Source organism: Cavia porcellus, unplaced genomic scaffold (genome assembly GCF_034190915.1).
Source record: "Cavia porcellus strain 051 isolate PalLab524CR breed Dunkin Hartley unplaced genomic scaffold, mCavPor4.1 scaffold_16, whole genome shotgun sequence".
Lineage (NCBI taxonomy): Eukaryota > Metazoa > Chordata > Mammalia > Rodentia > Caviidae > Cavia > Cavia porcellus.
Window position 1 is genome coordinate 33,626,366 of NW_026947499.1, and position 16,404 is coordinate 33,642,769.

Genomic DNA, 16,404 nt, shown 5'->3' on the forward strand with positions numbered 1-16,404 from the left:
CTGTATAATCTCCTTGTCTTTAAAAGGTTTTTGATAAGGAATATTTGTAGCAACAGAATCATCTTAGCCCTTAAAAATGATTTAGTTTTTTTTTTTTTTTTTTTTTTTTTTTTTGGTACTGGGGATCAAACAACTTCACATTTACTAGACCGGCGCTTTGAGCTGCTGAGCTAAATCCCCAGCCCCCGTTTTTTGTTTTGACATGGACAAATGACCTAAATTAATTGTTACGTTTAACAGCCAGTTTTAAGAAATTGTTAGCCTGGGCAGCATAGCAAGAAATTGTCTCAACAACTCTCTTTCCTACCCACCCCCAAAAAACCCCAGGACAAAACAAGATTTAAACCAGACGTGATGGTTCATATCTATAATTCCAGCCACTTTGGAGGCATGTTTGAGACCAGCTTGGACAATTTAGCAAGACTCTATCTCAAAATTTAGAAACAAAAATAATAAAAAGGGCTGGCATAGGGCTTAGTGGTAGACTATCTTTGGGTTCAATTCCCAGTATCAGAAAACAAACACAAAAATCCCACAATTTATATTTTCCCATTTAAATTTTGAAAGTAGATTTGTAGGACTTGGATGTAACTCAGTGACAGAGCACTTCTCTGGCACATAGGAGGCCCTTTGTTTGATCCCCAGTGCTGCAAAAAATAAAAGAAGGTATGAGCCAGGTTTTACAGCAAAATGTTAACAGCAGTTATCTTTTGATTATGGGACTTGATTTTTTTTTACCCTTTTTTTTTCCAACCTTGGTATAATAAGAACTTATTCCCTTTTTCAACTTGATAATAAAGACAAAGTGTGCAAGTGGTCAGTAAGTGCAATCATTCATTCATTTATCAAGCAGATATGTATTGGAGATGAGATAGTCACAAACCTTGCCTTTGAGGATCTCCATTAAAAATTGTTAGATTCCCAAAATACTTTTCTCCTTCATTATATTTACTAAGCATCCAAATTATTACTTAATCCATACAGTAAAAAAATTTGCTTTACAAGTGCTTATATTATTTCGTTTGCTTAATAAGATTGGAATCTCTTAAAAGCAAGGACATTTCCTATCTCTAATATGCCCTACATGCCCTTGTGTCCTTGTCCTGTTGCACATAAGACATACATTCCTTGGATACAACTAATTGACTGATAGTAGCAAAGATCTATAATAAATTTATGGGAGAATAATACTGCTGCATGCTCTGACTCAAGATGACTTTGAGAGTCTTTTCTATTTGGTTCTAGATCTTATTACACCTTTAAGTGGACAAGTATATATCAATGGATATGAAATATCAAAATACATGGTTCAAATAAGGAAGAACTTAGGCCCAACATGATATCTTTTTTTTTTTTTTTTTTTTGTACCAGGGATTGAACTCATGACCACGTGCTTGCAAAGCAGGCGCTTATGCCACTGAACTAAATCCCTAGCCCCCAACATGGTATCTTATTTGTCAACTTCACAGTAGCTATGCTCTGTGAATGTTTCTATGCTCAGGTGACTTGGTGAATAACAGGAATTTGTTTCTTCTGTCTGCATTCTTGGCAATGCGATCTAGACTGTCTCTCACTGATTCACTCTGGGGAGGTCCTTACAGGAAAAAATTCGTATTTCTGTAGTTTACTACAACTCATAAAATTCAGGGAAACATTTACTTAATGCTAACAACTTTACTGTAAAGGGAGTTGTAAAGGATAGAGATGAACACTTAGATAAAGAAGGCGGCAAGTGTGTGGAAAAGGAACAGAGCTTCCGTGTCCTCTGAGTGTAATACCCTCCCAGCACTTCAGTACGTTCACAATCTGGGAACTTAAACCTTTGTAGTGCAGAGATGTTTATGCAGCCTTAATCATATAGATATGATTGATTATTAGTTCAATCTCCAGGCCTTCACCCTTCCCCTGGAGGATAAGGAATGGGGTCAAAAATTCCAAGCTTTTAATCATTCTTTACTCCTTTTGGTGGCTAGCCCCCATCTTGAAGCAGTCCAGGAGCTCAGCTAGAGTCACCTCATTGGAATAAAAGACTCTCCTTTCAACTAGAATCTTCCAAGGGAATTAGGCACTCTGCAGCAGAGGAAGTCAAATATCAAAGACCAAATGTTAGAACAAAAGACACTTTTATAATTTTTATTATTCAGGAAATTACAAGAGTTTAAAGAGCCCTGTTTCAGGAAAAAAGGCAAAAACAAAATGTGTATTTCTTATGTTACAGCCTTGAAACCTCTTCTGGATAATATTTCCTAAATTTTTAGAAAGAGGAAGGGATGTGACACATAAGAATGTTTTTATCTTTTTGAAACAGGGTTTCACTATGCACTTCAGGCTGGCCCTGAACTCACTTTGTAGCCCAGGCTGGCCCTGAACTCACAGTGAATCTCCTGCTTCAGCCTCCCGAGTGCTGGGATTACGGGCATGTGCCACCATGCACAACCACATAAGATTTGTGAGTTAAAGGATTAATGGAAACTATTATGCTTTTAACTTTTGTATTTTTTAACTTTTATTGAGATAAAACTCATATAATGTAAATATCATTTTTTCTCAGTTCATTCTTCCCTTGTTTATTAAATATGAAAACTCGTGCATCACTTAATTCACTTTACAATGACCAGTTTAGTGAGTTTTAGTACCCTCACAATGTTGTGCAGCCATCACTATTATCTAATTGTAACACACTTTCTTCATCCCACAAAGAAATTTGTGTACCTTGCACTCCCCTCATCACTCTCTTTTCCCTAGCCCCTGATGATCGCTAACCCATTTTGTATTTATATGGATTTGCCTATCTTGGCTGTTTCTTATAAATGTCCTCTTATAATATGTGGCTTTTGTGTCTTATTTCATTTAGCATAATGTTTTTAAAGTCTATCCATGTTAGCATGTGTTGAGCTTTTAATATAGCTAGTTAAAAAGCTATTATAGGGCTGGAGGTTTAGCTCAGTGGCATAAGCGCCTGCCTTGGAAGCAGGCAGTCGTGAGTTTGATCCCTGGTACCGATAAAAAGGAAAAAGAAAAAGACAAAAAAGAAAAGCTATTACATGGATAGGCCATTCTATTTATTTGGCAGCTGATCGAGATCTGTATTATTTCCTCTTTAGCTTATTATGTATAGTGTTGCTATAAACTTTGGTGTTCACATTTTTGTTTGAACATCTATTTCATTTCTTCTGGGTATGTACCTAAGAATGAAACTCATTAATTATGTGATGACTTTATGTTTAACTTAATTTTGTGATACTGGCAATTAACTCTAGGCCCTTCACAATGAACTACATCCACAGACTTTTTATATCTTTTAAATTTTGAGACAAGTTATTTCTAAGTCATTAAATAGCCCAGGCTGGGCTTGAACTTGTGGTCCTCCTGCTTCAACCTATCAGGATGCTGGGATTACTGGAAAGGACCACCATACCCAGCTATACAATGATGGCTCAGTTCATGAATTTAATTCTTTCAACATTTCTGGTCACAAACCAAACTGGATAAGAACTGAATCAAATTCAGTGGTTAAGTTCAATGTTGACCTTATGGGAAAATTTGATTCAGTTCTCATCCAATTTCGTTTGTGATCAGAAACATGTAAACAGCTAAGTTTGTCCACAGCGCCTACCTGACAAGCTCAAGGCCCTGAGTTCAATTCCTGATACAAAAGAAAAGAAAGAAAGAAAGAAAGAAAGAAAGAAAGAAAGAAAGAAAGAAAGAAAGAAAGAAAATAAGAAAGAAAGGTTTGCATCAGGGATACAGTTCAGCAGCACAAGTGTCTACCTTGTGGGCACAAGGTCCTGAGGTTGCTTCCTGGTACCAAAAAAAAAAAAGAATTAAGTTTGTGAATCAAGGTACCACCATATAGTTAACTTTTTAAAACTTTTTAAGAAACCAGTGTTATAGTGGTATCTCTCAGATTTTGATCTGCGTTTCTCTGATAACTTCTCGTGATTGTTGACCATTTGTGTATTTTCCTTGGAGAAACATCTTCTCAAGTCTTCTGTCCACTTTTCAGTTGGCTTTTTTTTCATGGTTGAGTTTTGAAACATGTTTTAAATTAGATTTAAATACTAGATCCTTTGTCAAATAAATGATTTGCAAATATTTTCTCTCATCGTATGCACTTTTCCTTTTATTGATAGTTTTACTTTATTTTATTTTATTTGAGATTAAATACTAGGCCTCATACTGAGTCTTGGATTTAATTTCCAGTCATTTTTTATTTTTGGAGTCAAATCTTCTCTAAGTTGGGCAGACTGGGCTTGAACCTGCCTTGGCCTCCTAGAATGTTGTGACTACAGGCCTGCACCACCATGCCAGGCTGATTTCTTTAGTGTATTGAACTCCTGGAATAGATCTCACTTAGTCATGATGTATTATCTTTATAATGTGATGTTATATTTATTTTTATTAATTTTATATAGTTAATTTTATGTTTACATAGTTCAAAATTCAAAAGCCTTTTGTCTCTCTCTGAAAACAGTAAGTTCCTTGTATATATCATATACATATATATGTATTTACATACATATATGTATATATACATATGTATACATATACATATATATGTACACACGTGCGAAATGTTGGTTGAGTGGTGTTGGTTCCAATCAGCAGCACAACTGAAAGGTCTGTTTCACCAGAAATGCACTGAGAAAGGCAACCAGATGCTCATCCTCAATCTGGAGGACAAGAGGGACTCCCTGTGCAGATTCTTCATTTGGAGCATGAAGTGTAAACTTCCCATCAGCATCATTCACATCGTGGGCTCCAAGGCAGTGGGGCCCAGCACAGGTCATGGTATCACAGCTAACATGAGTTACTGGCTGCAAATGAGATGGAAATATAATGAGGGGATGGCTCTCGAGCCTGCTGACCATTATCTTCCTTGTTCACACTTTTCTTCAGGGGCCTCTAAAGGTCTCACACTGGCTTCTAAGACACGACCAATCAGCTGAGGGCTCTTGCAAAATTGATGTGAAAATCATGAATTTGCAAAGTATAGGTATTTTAATGTTAACAGCCCTGGGATTTTAATGCTAATACCTATCAACTCTTCTGGTTTTAATGGTCCTTCTTGTTTCTTGGAACAAGCCACTACCAGCAGGCCTTGGGAATTCTTCTGATTACTAGAGATAGTGACTGCTGATCATTCTTCTTTACTCTCTGTTCTCTGCTGCTAACTGCCTTCAGTGTTAGTAAGCCCCGTTTCTGTCTTCTTAATACCACCAGCCCTTGGTATTCCCAGCCCCAGTTGCTGGTAGCTTTTGATGCCAATAGCCTTTGATGTTGCCAGCTCCTAGTATATCAGTTCAGCATGCTATACTCAAGATAGCAATTATGACTAGGCAGGAATAGATCATCCAGAATAGATTTTATTAGGAAATATGCTGTACAAAGGGGAATAAATAGTACATGGGCTGAACCTGCTAAGAATGTGGGTGGAGAAATGGTGAGCTTGCACATGTACAGGGTCAGACTTTCTGTTTGGTCATGTGTGTGTGTGTGTGGGGATACCTCATGGACCTGAATGAGGAGGGCTTCAGAGTAATAGAATCATCCAGAGAGGCTGTAGGGTAAAGTCATCTGAGATAAGTCCATTCCTGAAACCTGCTACAATTGCAAAAGCAAGAAGAAACATCAAAACGACACTTTGGATTTGGAAGCAGATTTACTTACATTGATGGGCACCAATCAGGATCATTCCCAGAATATCAGGCCCTGATCTCTGGTGGTCTAGGGCTTTTATATGTTGCACAAACAGGAGTTATAAATGAGGTACAAAGGCAAGGCAAAACAGGCTGGCAGTTCTGATTAGCTAGCAGGGTGAGATCATTGATCACAAGGGTAGATTAATGATTATCAGTTTAGAAAGCTTGGTAAAATGGTACACTCAAGCATCCTATATGTTCTGTTATGCTCTTGTGGTTACAGAGATCAAGAAAGTAATTACAAAGCTATGAAGCAGCTACCGAGTGAGGCAGTTTCAAAACAACAAAGATTTGGGGGCTGGGGATTTAGCTCAGCGGCATATGCGCCTGCCTTGTAAGCAGGCAGTAGTGAGTTCGATTCCTGGTACCGATAAAAAGGAAAAAGACAAAAACAAACAAACAAAAAAAAGAAAACAACACCAAAGTTTTAAAAAGAATAATTTCTCTTGTACCGTTATTCCCTTTCATTTTTTCCTCTTGTCATTACTCAGAAAAATCTTTTTTAATGCTAGGGCTATTCTTTTTACCTAAAGCTGATCAAATCTGAGAATTACTGGGCCTTGTCCATTCTAGACTTTGGACTGAATTACCTCCCAGGTATCAATGTTTACTAGGTAAATTCCCATGATTAAATTAAACAGAGCCAGAATCCAGACTTCAACTTTAAATGCCAGCACATTACTAACAACAAACATTTTTTAATTATAACTGATATCCCTAGGCTTTTTAGATGAGGAAAAGAGTTTAAAATAACAAGTCCGACTAACAAAACCATACAAAGTAAGGAAAAGGACCTTACTAGTTGTCTTTTATTCCTTTGGGGCAACTGTCTACAGAGTTTAAGGCAAATAAATAAATAAATAAAATCACAGCTAGTAGAGGGTGGAGAAGCAAAGACTGAGGTAGGCAGAATCTAGATCAATTAACAAAAACCACAGCTAGCAGAAAAGCAGTCTGATCAATGTCCTCAGGCTTCAGTGGTGCGGAGACTGGTCAGCATGTATTGTTTCTCCAGAGTAAGGCTAAGAGATGTCCAGTAAATTTTTCACAGATCTAAGATTTCTGAAATTTGTGAAGGTAGTTAATATGTATTTAGGTTATATGTATGCACAGAAATCTCTACAGCTATAGCTGGTCTTTTAACTAGTTACAAACTGGTTTTTTGTGTTTGTTTTGTTTTACTTTTCTAGAGCTTTGTGGCCTGAATGCTATGTGTAGTTTTTATTTAATCTAGTTTTTGAGTTATCTCTGCTATAAATGTAGGCCTACTGTCACTGCCAATGATCAAGGGTTGGCCATGTCTAAGGATGATTTTTTACTTTTGTGGGTACTGGGAAATAAACTCAGGACATTATGCTTGCCAGGCAGGCACTGCACCACTGAGCTATATCCCCAGCCCACTGATGATTGTTTATAGCAGAACCCTATAAACTTTAGGGTCTTCTAAGTACAAGCAGGGAATGGGAGGTTGGGGCAGATGATATGAACAATGAAGCCTGAGCTGGCTTCAGGGGTACAGGTGCCAGTGCAGCAGCTTGAGCTTGCAGAACATATAGTGGGGGCAGAGGCGGTGCCTGAGGTTAATGTGTCAGTCAGTAGGATCCCTGAAGGGGGCTTAGGCCTCTGGACCAGATTATTTTGCATTGTTGATAGCAGGTTTCCAAACAGCAGTTTGATGTGTAGATTGTCCCTGCAGGAGAACTTTAGCCAAAATAGTTTTGTCTGAGGTGAATACAACATATCTAGTCTGTTGGACTTTATTCTAACAGAGATACTTCCATCCATAAATAGGGTGTAGTCCACATCTGTCAGGGGGTCTGTTTTTTAGAACAGCTCATCCAAGTACAGCATGTGGCACCTGAACAGTTACATCTTGGTCTAAAGTAAGCTTGTCAGTTTTTCTGATCAAGAAAGACAGTGGCTGTTAGAGCAGAGAGGAAAGGAAGGAGGCAGCCCTTAGAAGCCATTGAGCATTCCCAGGGACTAATAGTCTGAGTAAGCTTATAGAAGCCAGATTATAGCAGAATTTTTGTGTCTTTTCAGCAGGCAACTTGAATGTCATTTATAAGAAGTGCTTTTTCAAAGAGGAAACAAGTTTTTGAATCTCTGGGAGGTTGATTTCAGATTAGTTGGCTTTCAAGTCCAGAACTGGGATCCTTTTATTTAAAAGGAAGTGGGGCTGGCTGACAGGAGCCAATGAAAGGCAGAAGAAGTCGTTTTTTTAGATCCAGGCAGATTTACCGATAGGCTGCAGATGGCGGAAGATTGCGGCAATATATAAGGAGGGCAATCACAGTGACATTTGCAGCTTGGAGATCTTGAACTGGCTTTACAGGTAGGAGAGATGTACTGTTTGATGTGGGTGGGGGTTTTGGTACAGAGCTAGATCACCAAAGGGACATGATTGATAGCAAGCCACAGAGGTGATCCTTTGTCTATACTTCTGGAAATACGAAATGTCACAGTTATGATTATCAGACATTTCAGGCTGATGTAGATGCTATTTTTTCTCCTGGGGTACAGAGTCAATATCAAGTCCGGGACAGTTAATCCAAGGGAGACTGATCATGTCCCAGGAGAGGGATGGGGCACTCAGGCATGTATAGGAATTGATGTTTAATGTAGTATCCATTATTCTCACAGGATCTGCTTTGGCAGAATTTCTTTTCAATGGGAGCTCCGGTGGATAATTTCAGTAACTTCAGACATGTTTATTGGCTTTTGTCTCCCTCTTTGAGGGCCAGGAGAGCAGTGTGGTACTGATCTAAGGCTTCAAGGCCCTCTGCCACATTACAGTCCCAATTTGTATTCACTTGGGGGAGGACTGTGTTCACCTAAACATCAGGATCAGGCACAGTGGTGGGGATTTTTCACTTTAACCAGACTTGGGCTCCATCTAAATTATGGTCATGTTATTCATTATTAAACAGAGTCAGAAGGAGTTGATGACAGTAGAGGAGGAGGCTGTGATGCAGGAGACAGAACTGGTGATGGTGGCATCGTGGCTGTATGAGCAGCTTGAGGTTGATGAATGTAAGGAGGAGGCAGGTTGGACTCAGGGCCCTTGGGCAGAACAGGATAAAAACTTTTCTGGCTTAGGCTGAATCTGAGAGCCTCTCAGCTGGCCTCGTGGGTTTGTTTTGATAACTAAGATGGCTTCTTGTTGTGCAGGACATAGGTGCAGAGCTAAGGTGGGAGAGTTTTTAACCTCTTATGGCAATTGAGTCCAATTGAGCTGACCTCTTATCTCAGGATTTTTCCCAGTTGAAGGCATTTATGGGAGCAGCTCTCAAGCATAAAAAGTCATCTTTTAAATCTAGAACAGTCTAAAAGGGTGTGTGGGTTGGGAACCACAGAGTGCAATGTTATGGCTATGTTGTTTGATGGCACAGAGATCTTGCCCAAGGTGATTAACAGTCTATCAGACTGATGTGTAGGTGGATGTTTGTTTATGCTTCCCATGACATCTGGTAGCAATAGGGGTCACAGCTGATGGCACCAGGCCCAAAAGTGAGTCTTTGTTCACACCTCTAGGAGGAGAGTTTTTAGAACTTCAGGATTGCAGTTATCTGTCTCAGGGTAACTAACATAGGCATCATATTTTTCTCAGGGAACAGTAAAAGTTGCAGGTTTAATGAGAGGGAGGGTTAGAGGGAGATGTCCTCCCATGGTGCAAGTTTGTGCCTGGCAGAAGGGGTGAGACACAGAGCCTTAGTTGCCCTGGTAATGGTAACTTTTTGACAGAGGGAACTTTTGAAGGCAGAGAGTTCTGTTCCATTGTCAAGATTGGCTCCCCAACTTTTGCAATGACCACAGTCTCTTAGGATGCATTTTGTTTTTGTTTTTGGTACTGGGAATCAAACTCAGGACCTCACACTTGCTAGGCAGGTACTGCACCACTGAGCTAAATCCCCAGCCCAGGGGCCTGATTTTTTTTTTAATTTTTAAAAATTTTATTTTAAAGAGAGTAAAAACAAAACAGAATAGAACAGAACAAAGTAGAGCAGAGTAAAACAATGTAAATAACACAGGATTTCATAAAAAGACAGCAGGAAATCAACAGTGGCTACCATAATGTCTCTTGTTTTCTTCAAAATAGTTGTCCATACCTTCACACACAATAAGTTAATACACATCAAAATAGTATAAAACAGGGCTTGGGATTTAGCTCAGCAGATGCCTGGCATTCAAGAGGTCATGAATTCCATCCCCGATACCAAAAAAAAAAAAAAAAAAAAAAAAAAAAAATCAAAATAGTATAAAACAAAGCATAAGAATGAGAGCCTTAAGGGCTTTCAAGATCAGACACTAGGAAATTAATAATGGCTACCATAATGTTTCTTGTTTTCTTCAAAATAGCTTATGGGAATAACTCTCAAGCAGAAGTCATCTTTTAAATCTAGAACAGTCCAAAAGAGTGTATGGGTTGGGAACTACAGAGTGCAAGATTATGGTTATGTTGTTGATGGCACAGAGATCTTGCCCAAGGTGATTAACAGTCTATCAGGCTGATATGTAGCTGGATGTTTGTTTATGCTTCCCATGACATCTGGCAGCAACAGGAGTCATAGTTGATGGCGTGGTTGATAGCCATATCTTTTACATATTGGAATCAAATAACTGAAAACAGACTAAAACCAATAGACATTAAGAATAAAAGCCTTATTGGCTTTTGAATTAAACTGATAGGAAATCATCAGTGACTACAATGGTGTCTCATTTTCTTCAGTGTAGTTGTTCATAATATCACACATTTAAAATCAATGCTTGTAAACTCTTTAGGTGAAATTCTAGGCATATAGAAACATACATGTACATCTATCCTTTCTGTATTAGAGGAAAAACAAAACAACAAATAAAAAACTATATCTAAGAGCCTAAAACAATAATAATGTAGGCTTTCAAAACAAGGAGGTAGGAACCTAACACTTTTGGTTGTTTTGCATAGTTATCTTCATAAGCCTTATTTGAATTACCATGTATAGTCATGTAAAATTGATCTAGTCTTACAGATGTTCTGCATTATTCCAAGAACTAACAAAATTAGTAGTACAATCATCTTAGTAATCTTAAGTGTATATATATGAATTTATGTCTCGTTTCATTTCTCTTTTTCTGAGTTATTTTTTCCTCTTTCAATTACTTTACCCTTTCCAATATTTATTGATGACTTCATATTTTATTTACTCTTTCAGTTTCTTATACTCAGGAGACAATATGGTATTTACACATGTGAGTTTGATTTATTTCACTTATGAATATGGTCTCAAGTCACATCCATTTACTCACAAAAGCCTCAGTGTGGTCTTTCTTTATAGCTGAGTAGTATTCCATTGTATAAAAATATTACATCTTTTTTATCCATGCCTCAGTTGATGAGCTTTTGGGTTGTTTCCAAGATTTAGCTATTACAAATTGTGCTGCTAGGGCTTGGGATTTAGCTCAGTGGCACAAGTGCCTGCCTGGCAGCTATGAGGTCATGAGTTCAATCCCTGGTTTAAAAAAATAGAAAAACAAATTGTGCTGCTATAAACATGGGTGCACATATATCACTGTGATATAACTTTTCAATTCTTCTGGGAATATGCAACCTCCAATCCCAGCTTTTTGAGGAACCTCCACAGTGATTTCCACAGTGGTTTCACCAGTCTACACTTCCACCAACAGTGCAGAAGTATTCCTTTTCCCCACAGCCTCTCCAGTATTTGTTATTGGTGATTTTCTTGATCCTGGCTATTCTTTCTGCAGTGTGATGGAATCTCAGTATGGTTTTAATTTGCATTTCTCTAGTGACCAATGATGTTGAATATTTTTTCATGTATTTATTTGTCATTTGTATTTCATCTGAGAAGTATGTATTCATCTCAGATGCCCATTTTTGGATTGGATCTTTGAATTTTGGGGGCCTGGTTTTTAAAAAAACATCTTTATATATTCTAGATAGAAGGCTTTTGCCTGAGGGAAAGTTGACTAAGAAGGCAGGCCCTTGAGATTTCTTGAGTCCCTTTAGAGGTCTGGAAGAGGATTCCTGGCTTCCCGTTCAGGTGGCTCACATTGGACCCCAAGGGGAAGAGAACACAATCTCTCTGTCTGTCTGTCTGTCTGCCTGCCTAACTGCCTGATATTGGTAAAAACAAAGCCAAGCCAAAAAAAAAAAAAAAAAAAAAAAAAAAAACAACCCAGGAGCATCCCAGTTAAGTCTGTCTGTCAGTCCTGCTTAGTTTGAGCAGAAGAAGAGTTTGATCAATTTTTGTTAGGAAAGGCCACCCTCAAGGAAGGGGCGTTGGAATGTTCAACTTCTGAGTACCTACTGAATAAATGTGTGAGTGGATGGACAGTGTAAGCAATAGGCTGCTCCATCTATGCACCAAGACTGGGAAGCACTGATCTCGGTGGCTTATTGGGCACTCACGGGTGGTTCTATGGCAGTCAACATACAGCATAACAGAGCCCTCACACCCTTCTTTTCTAAGTTGTGCTTAAGTCCGCTTAAGGGGCTCAGCCAGTCAGGCATCTGAATGATCTCTCTCTCTCTCTCTCTCTCTCTCTCTCTCTCTCTCTCTCTGAGGGACACTCATTCTTTGTCTGTTGCACCATCATTCAAGGGTATGTAACATACACCACAGGGAGATAAAATAGGACCCACAGTTCCTGACTGCAGGAAAGGGGCTCTTATGGTGTTAAAAATAAAACCATATGGCTCCCTGCTTCTCAGGGTTACAGCCTTTCAATACCTTATGCAGCCAGGCTGCCCACAAGGCTTTGAGGGTAGCTGCAGGATAAAATACCTTTTAGAGAGTGTCAGGCACTTCTCTCTCATTCCTCCCCCAGCCCACATGTACAAGAGATTTTATATCCTCTTGAATCTTATGGGGAGCTTAAGGGTTATGATCTGTCTTCCGGAGCTGTTGTAGAACTGATCTGAGGCATTGAACCCTACATAAAAATCTCTGTATGACTGTTCTAGTGATTTGTAAGGGCCTGAGTCTTCCCCTAAAGGCACTAGTCAGAAGCTTTGCATTGTTATCAGCTCAACATGAAACTGCTGTAATCTAGAAGAGAGAAACTTAACAAAGTAGACAAGTAAGGGGGAAAAACCAAAAGTAAAATTGCAACAATTGGGCCTAGGAGAGGTAGACACCAGGTGAAACTAGACAAGGCTATTTTTTCTGCTCTCCTTTATTTTACCCTGTCTAAAACGCCTGTCTCATTTTCTATCTTTTTTTTTTTTTTTTTTTTTTTTGGTACCAGGGATTGAATTCATGACCTCACGCTTGCCAGGCAGGCGCTTATGCCGCTGAGCTAAATCCCCAGCCCTCATTTTCTATCTTTTTACTGTATTGGTTTGTGAACTCAGACAGTGCCGTATTCCCGTGGACCAGCTCTTTTAAACAGGTTTTAAGATTTGCGAGAGTCGAGATCATTCTGGTCTTTTTCTCTTTTCAGTTCAACCAAAAACTCACACTTTAAAGGGAAATGTCAAGTCATCCCCCTCTCATGTGGGCCTCTAAGAAACAAGTTTGACTCTAGAGATGTGAACTGAAGTAATGACCTCCTGAAACTTGATCATGGTAAGAATGCATAATAAAACCTACTACCATTTAGGTTATATTGGTCTTCTAAAGATCCTTTTAATTTTTAGGCAAAACAAGGTTCCCAAGTTGAATTACGGAAGTAGCTTGGTTTGAATCTGGTTTTGGCTAAAACTTTGTTTGCATATGGTGTCAGAGCCTTATGTATTTGGTCTACGTTGATAATTTAATATACCTAAAAATTTGAAAGTTTCCTTTGTCAATCAAGACATCTGAAACTAAAAAGTCCTGACATATGTCATATCAAGAAAGCTAAGAATTTATTCCTAGGGGTTGTCCTAGCCACAACAAAATTTTTGGAAACAGTAGAGAAGGATTCTATCTTTTGATATAACTTAGAGTCTGTTTTAATGCCTGGTTCATTCAACTTTCTCAGATTATTGTGGTCCACATGCAGTGCAGAGACATTTTATTTTGAGTCTATGAGATAAATACCAAATGACCTTGACAATAAAAGAGGGCCCATTATCACTTTAGATACTCTTTTAGAATCCAAGGTAGAGATTTATTTCCTTTAGGTGGCTTCTGCAATCTTTTGGGCCTTTTCCATCTGAGTAAGGAAACCTTGCAAATGTGTCTATAAGGGTTAGCAAGTAGTTAAAACATCCATACCTGGGCATCTGAATGAAATAAAATTGCTGATTCTGCCCAGGGTACATTACCCTATGTTAGACAGATTTAATTAGGGGTGGACAGACAGGATGACAGCATGGTTTATTTTACGCACAAACTTTATAACTGTGTGACTTCTCTTATGGTTTGAGACAGTCCAATTCCTCCAAAATCACAGGACATCAAATCTATAACCTTCCATTGGTCCACCACAGGAATAAGCAGCCTGTTTTCTTTTTAAAATCCAAATGAAAGAGACCCATTCCCATCTTCTGGAGGCTATTCAGTCAATTTCCTCAGGGATGTATTGGGGGTTTTTCTGCATTAGGTAGATTTGGGACTACGGCTACTGCCTAAAGGAGGCTATCTTCTTGGGCAGTCATTTTGACTGTCTGATTGGCTGCTTTGTTTACTTGTCAACAAGGAAGCCATCACTTTGATTCTGCTTTCCTTCCAAATAGCTGCAGGAGCACAGGGAACTAAGAAATCATACATGGAGTTTGTGTATGTTGGCCTGTGTTTTGCTAATTGGAAGACTCTTCAATTGGAGACTATGAACTCAGCCTTTTGGGCAGAAGGATGTGGAGACAAAGCTTTATCCTTGATAGTTTCATAGACACTGACTACTGCATGTCTTGGTTGTCTTATGCAGTCCAGAACAAAATGCTCCCATCTGTTAACCATTCCACATTAGGATCGTCAAGGAGATTATCTTTAAGATCTACCTTACGTGAATAAATCTGTTCCATAACTCCCACAAAACCATGGAAAAGGATACTCTGCCTGAATATCCTTTGCTAGGTACAGAGACACTGGTTAGAGTGAAAAACCCTCTTGGTAACATCTGGAGAGGCCAAAATGAGAGCCTGACATTTGAACAATTGTTTCTCTGTTCATCCACTAATAATATCCTTTTGCGTCTAAGACAGCTTTAACCCAATGAGGACTCTATGCTTCCAAAGACTGGCCCAGGTATAACTTAGTAGCTTTTCTGACAAGGAAGGTGCTTTCAGCCAGTGCTTTTAGAGCATCAGGCCAACCACTGGGAGATACAGGTTACCACCAGTGGGACACATTTTAATCTCTGAGTACAAACTATACCCATCCCTTATCATTCTGAAACATATAGGGTAAACGTCTCCTTCATATTAAGCAAGCCCAGAGCAGGAACCTGGGTAAAACTGACTTTGTTATCCTCTTTTCTTTTCTCTTTTTATGCTACTGAAGATTGAATCCAGGGCCTCATATTGAGCTACATCCCTACTCCCTTTTTAATTTGTTTATTTTGAGACAAAGTCTCACTGAGTTACTCAGGCTGGGCTTGAATTTATAGTCATCTTAGCTCAGCCTCTCAGAGTCCTAGGATTACCGGCATATGCTACCATTCTAAGCCCAAGATTGGATTTTAAAACTGGAAAACTTGCTGTCACTTACCATCCCATTCAAATGATTCTCTTTTTTTCTCTCTTTTAAGCTTCATATAGACTTAGCTATCTTTTAAGCTTCATATAGACCAGGTATGCAGATGTGGTAAAGATAGTCACTCCAAGACAGACCCTGAATTGCATTTTAATTTGAGGCAATTATACCTTAAGAATTACTCCCTTTCTCTTGGGGTTCAGTGTTCTTAAACCTACACTATGGAATTAGCCCAAATACTTCACATCTTGGAAGGAAATTTGAGCCTTGCTGGGTAACAACATTCAGTACCCTTGCTGAGCCAGGAAATTTAGAACTTGTATGGTAATTTATCAGAAATTGTTTTAGAATGACTGGAAATGAAAAAGTCATCTATATATTTGAGCAAAGAATCTTGAGGTAAATGGAGCTTGAGCATTCTAAAAATAAGGGCTGTCTCTGAATCTCTGGGAAAGTGCAGTCCAATTCAGTTGATTGGTTTCTTTTTTTCTCTTTTCTTTCCTTTGTGTGTGTGTGTGTGTGTGTGTGTGTGTGTGTGTGTGTGTACCCAGGATGGAACTGAAGCCCTCTCACTTACCAGGCAGACACTGCACTGCTGAGCTATATATATCCCCAGCCCAATTGATTTCTTTAGTGGAAAGGTTAGTCCACTCAACAGCAAGCAAGTAGTGGGAGTTGGGATGCACCTTCTAAATCTAATACAGTGAACCAGCCAGCCTTTCCTTGAATTTGAGTCAGAAGGATGTATGGATTGAGGGTTATGAGAATAGGAATTCTCATCACATAGGAATTACACACTGATATAGATTGCTGCAAGTTCAAGGCCAGCCTAAACTACATATTACTGTCTCGAAGAGAGAGAGAGAGAGAGAGAGAGAGAGAGAGAGAGAGAGAGACAAAGGGAAAATACTATTTTCTATATTGAATTGTTTGGGTTGTATCACCAAAAGTCAGTTGACTATATTATTTTCCTACATTCCATGTTCTGCTTCACTGATCTACTTTATGCCAAGTCCACACTGTTGGACTGTAGCATGTCTTGAAGTAATGTAATATATACATGTAGTTCCTCCAGCTTT

At 38.9% G+C, this 16,404-nt stretch overlaps 1 long non-coding RNA gene across 7 annotated transcripts in view; it reads left to right on the forward strand.

The window, feature by feature from the left end:
- The window catches only part of LOC134470707 (uncharacterized), a 48,272-nt gene that overhangs the window by 14,652 nt on the left and 17,216 nt on the right, over positions 1 to 16,404 (forward strand). For 6 of the 7 annotated variants that reach the window (XR_010039794.1, XR_010039796.1, XR_010039795.1 and 3 more), the window contains exon 2: positions 13,149 to 13,273. The exons of the other annotated variant lie outside the window; for it this stretch is intronic. This is a non-coding gene — a long non-coding RNA (uncharacterized LOC134470707). The remainder of the gene's footprint in view (positions 1 to 13,148; positions 13,274 to 16,404) is intronic. 7 annotated transcript variants of the gene reach the window in all.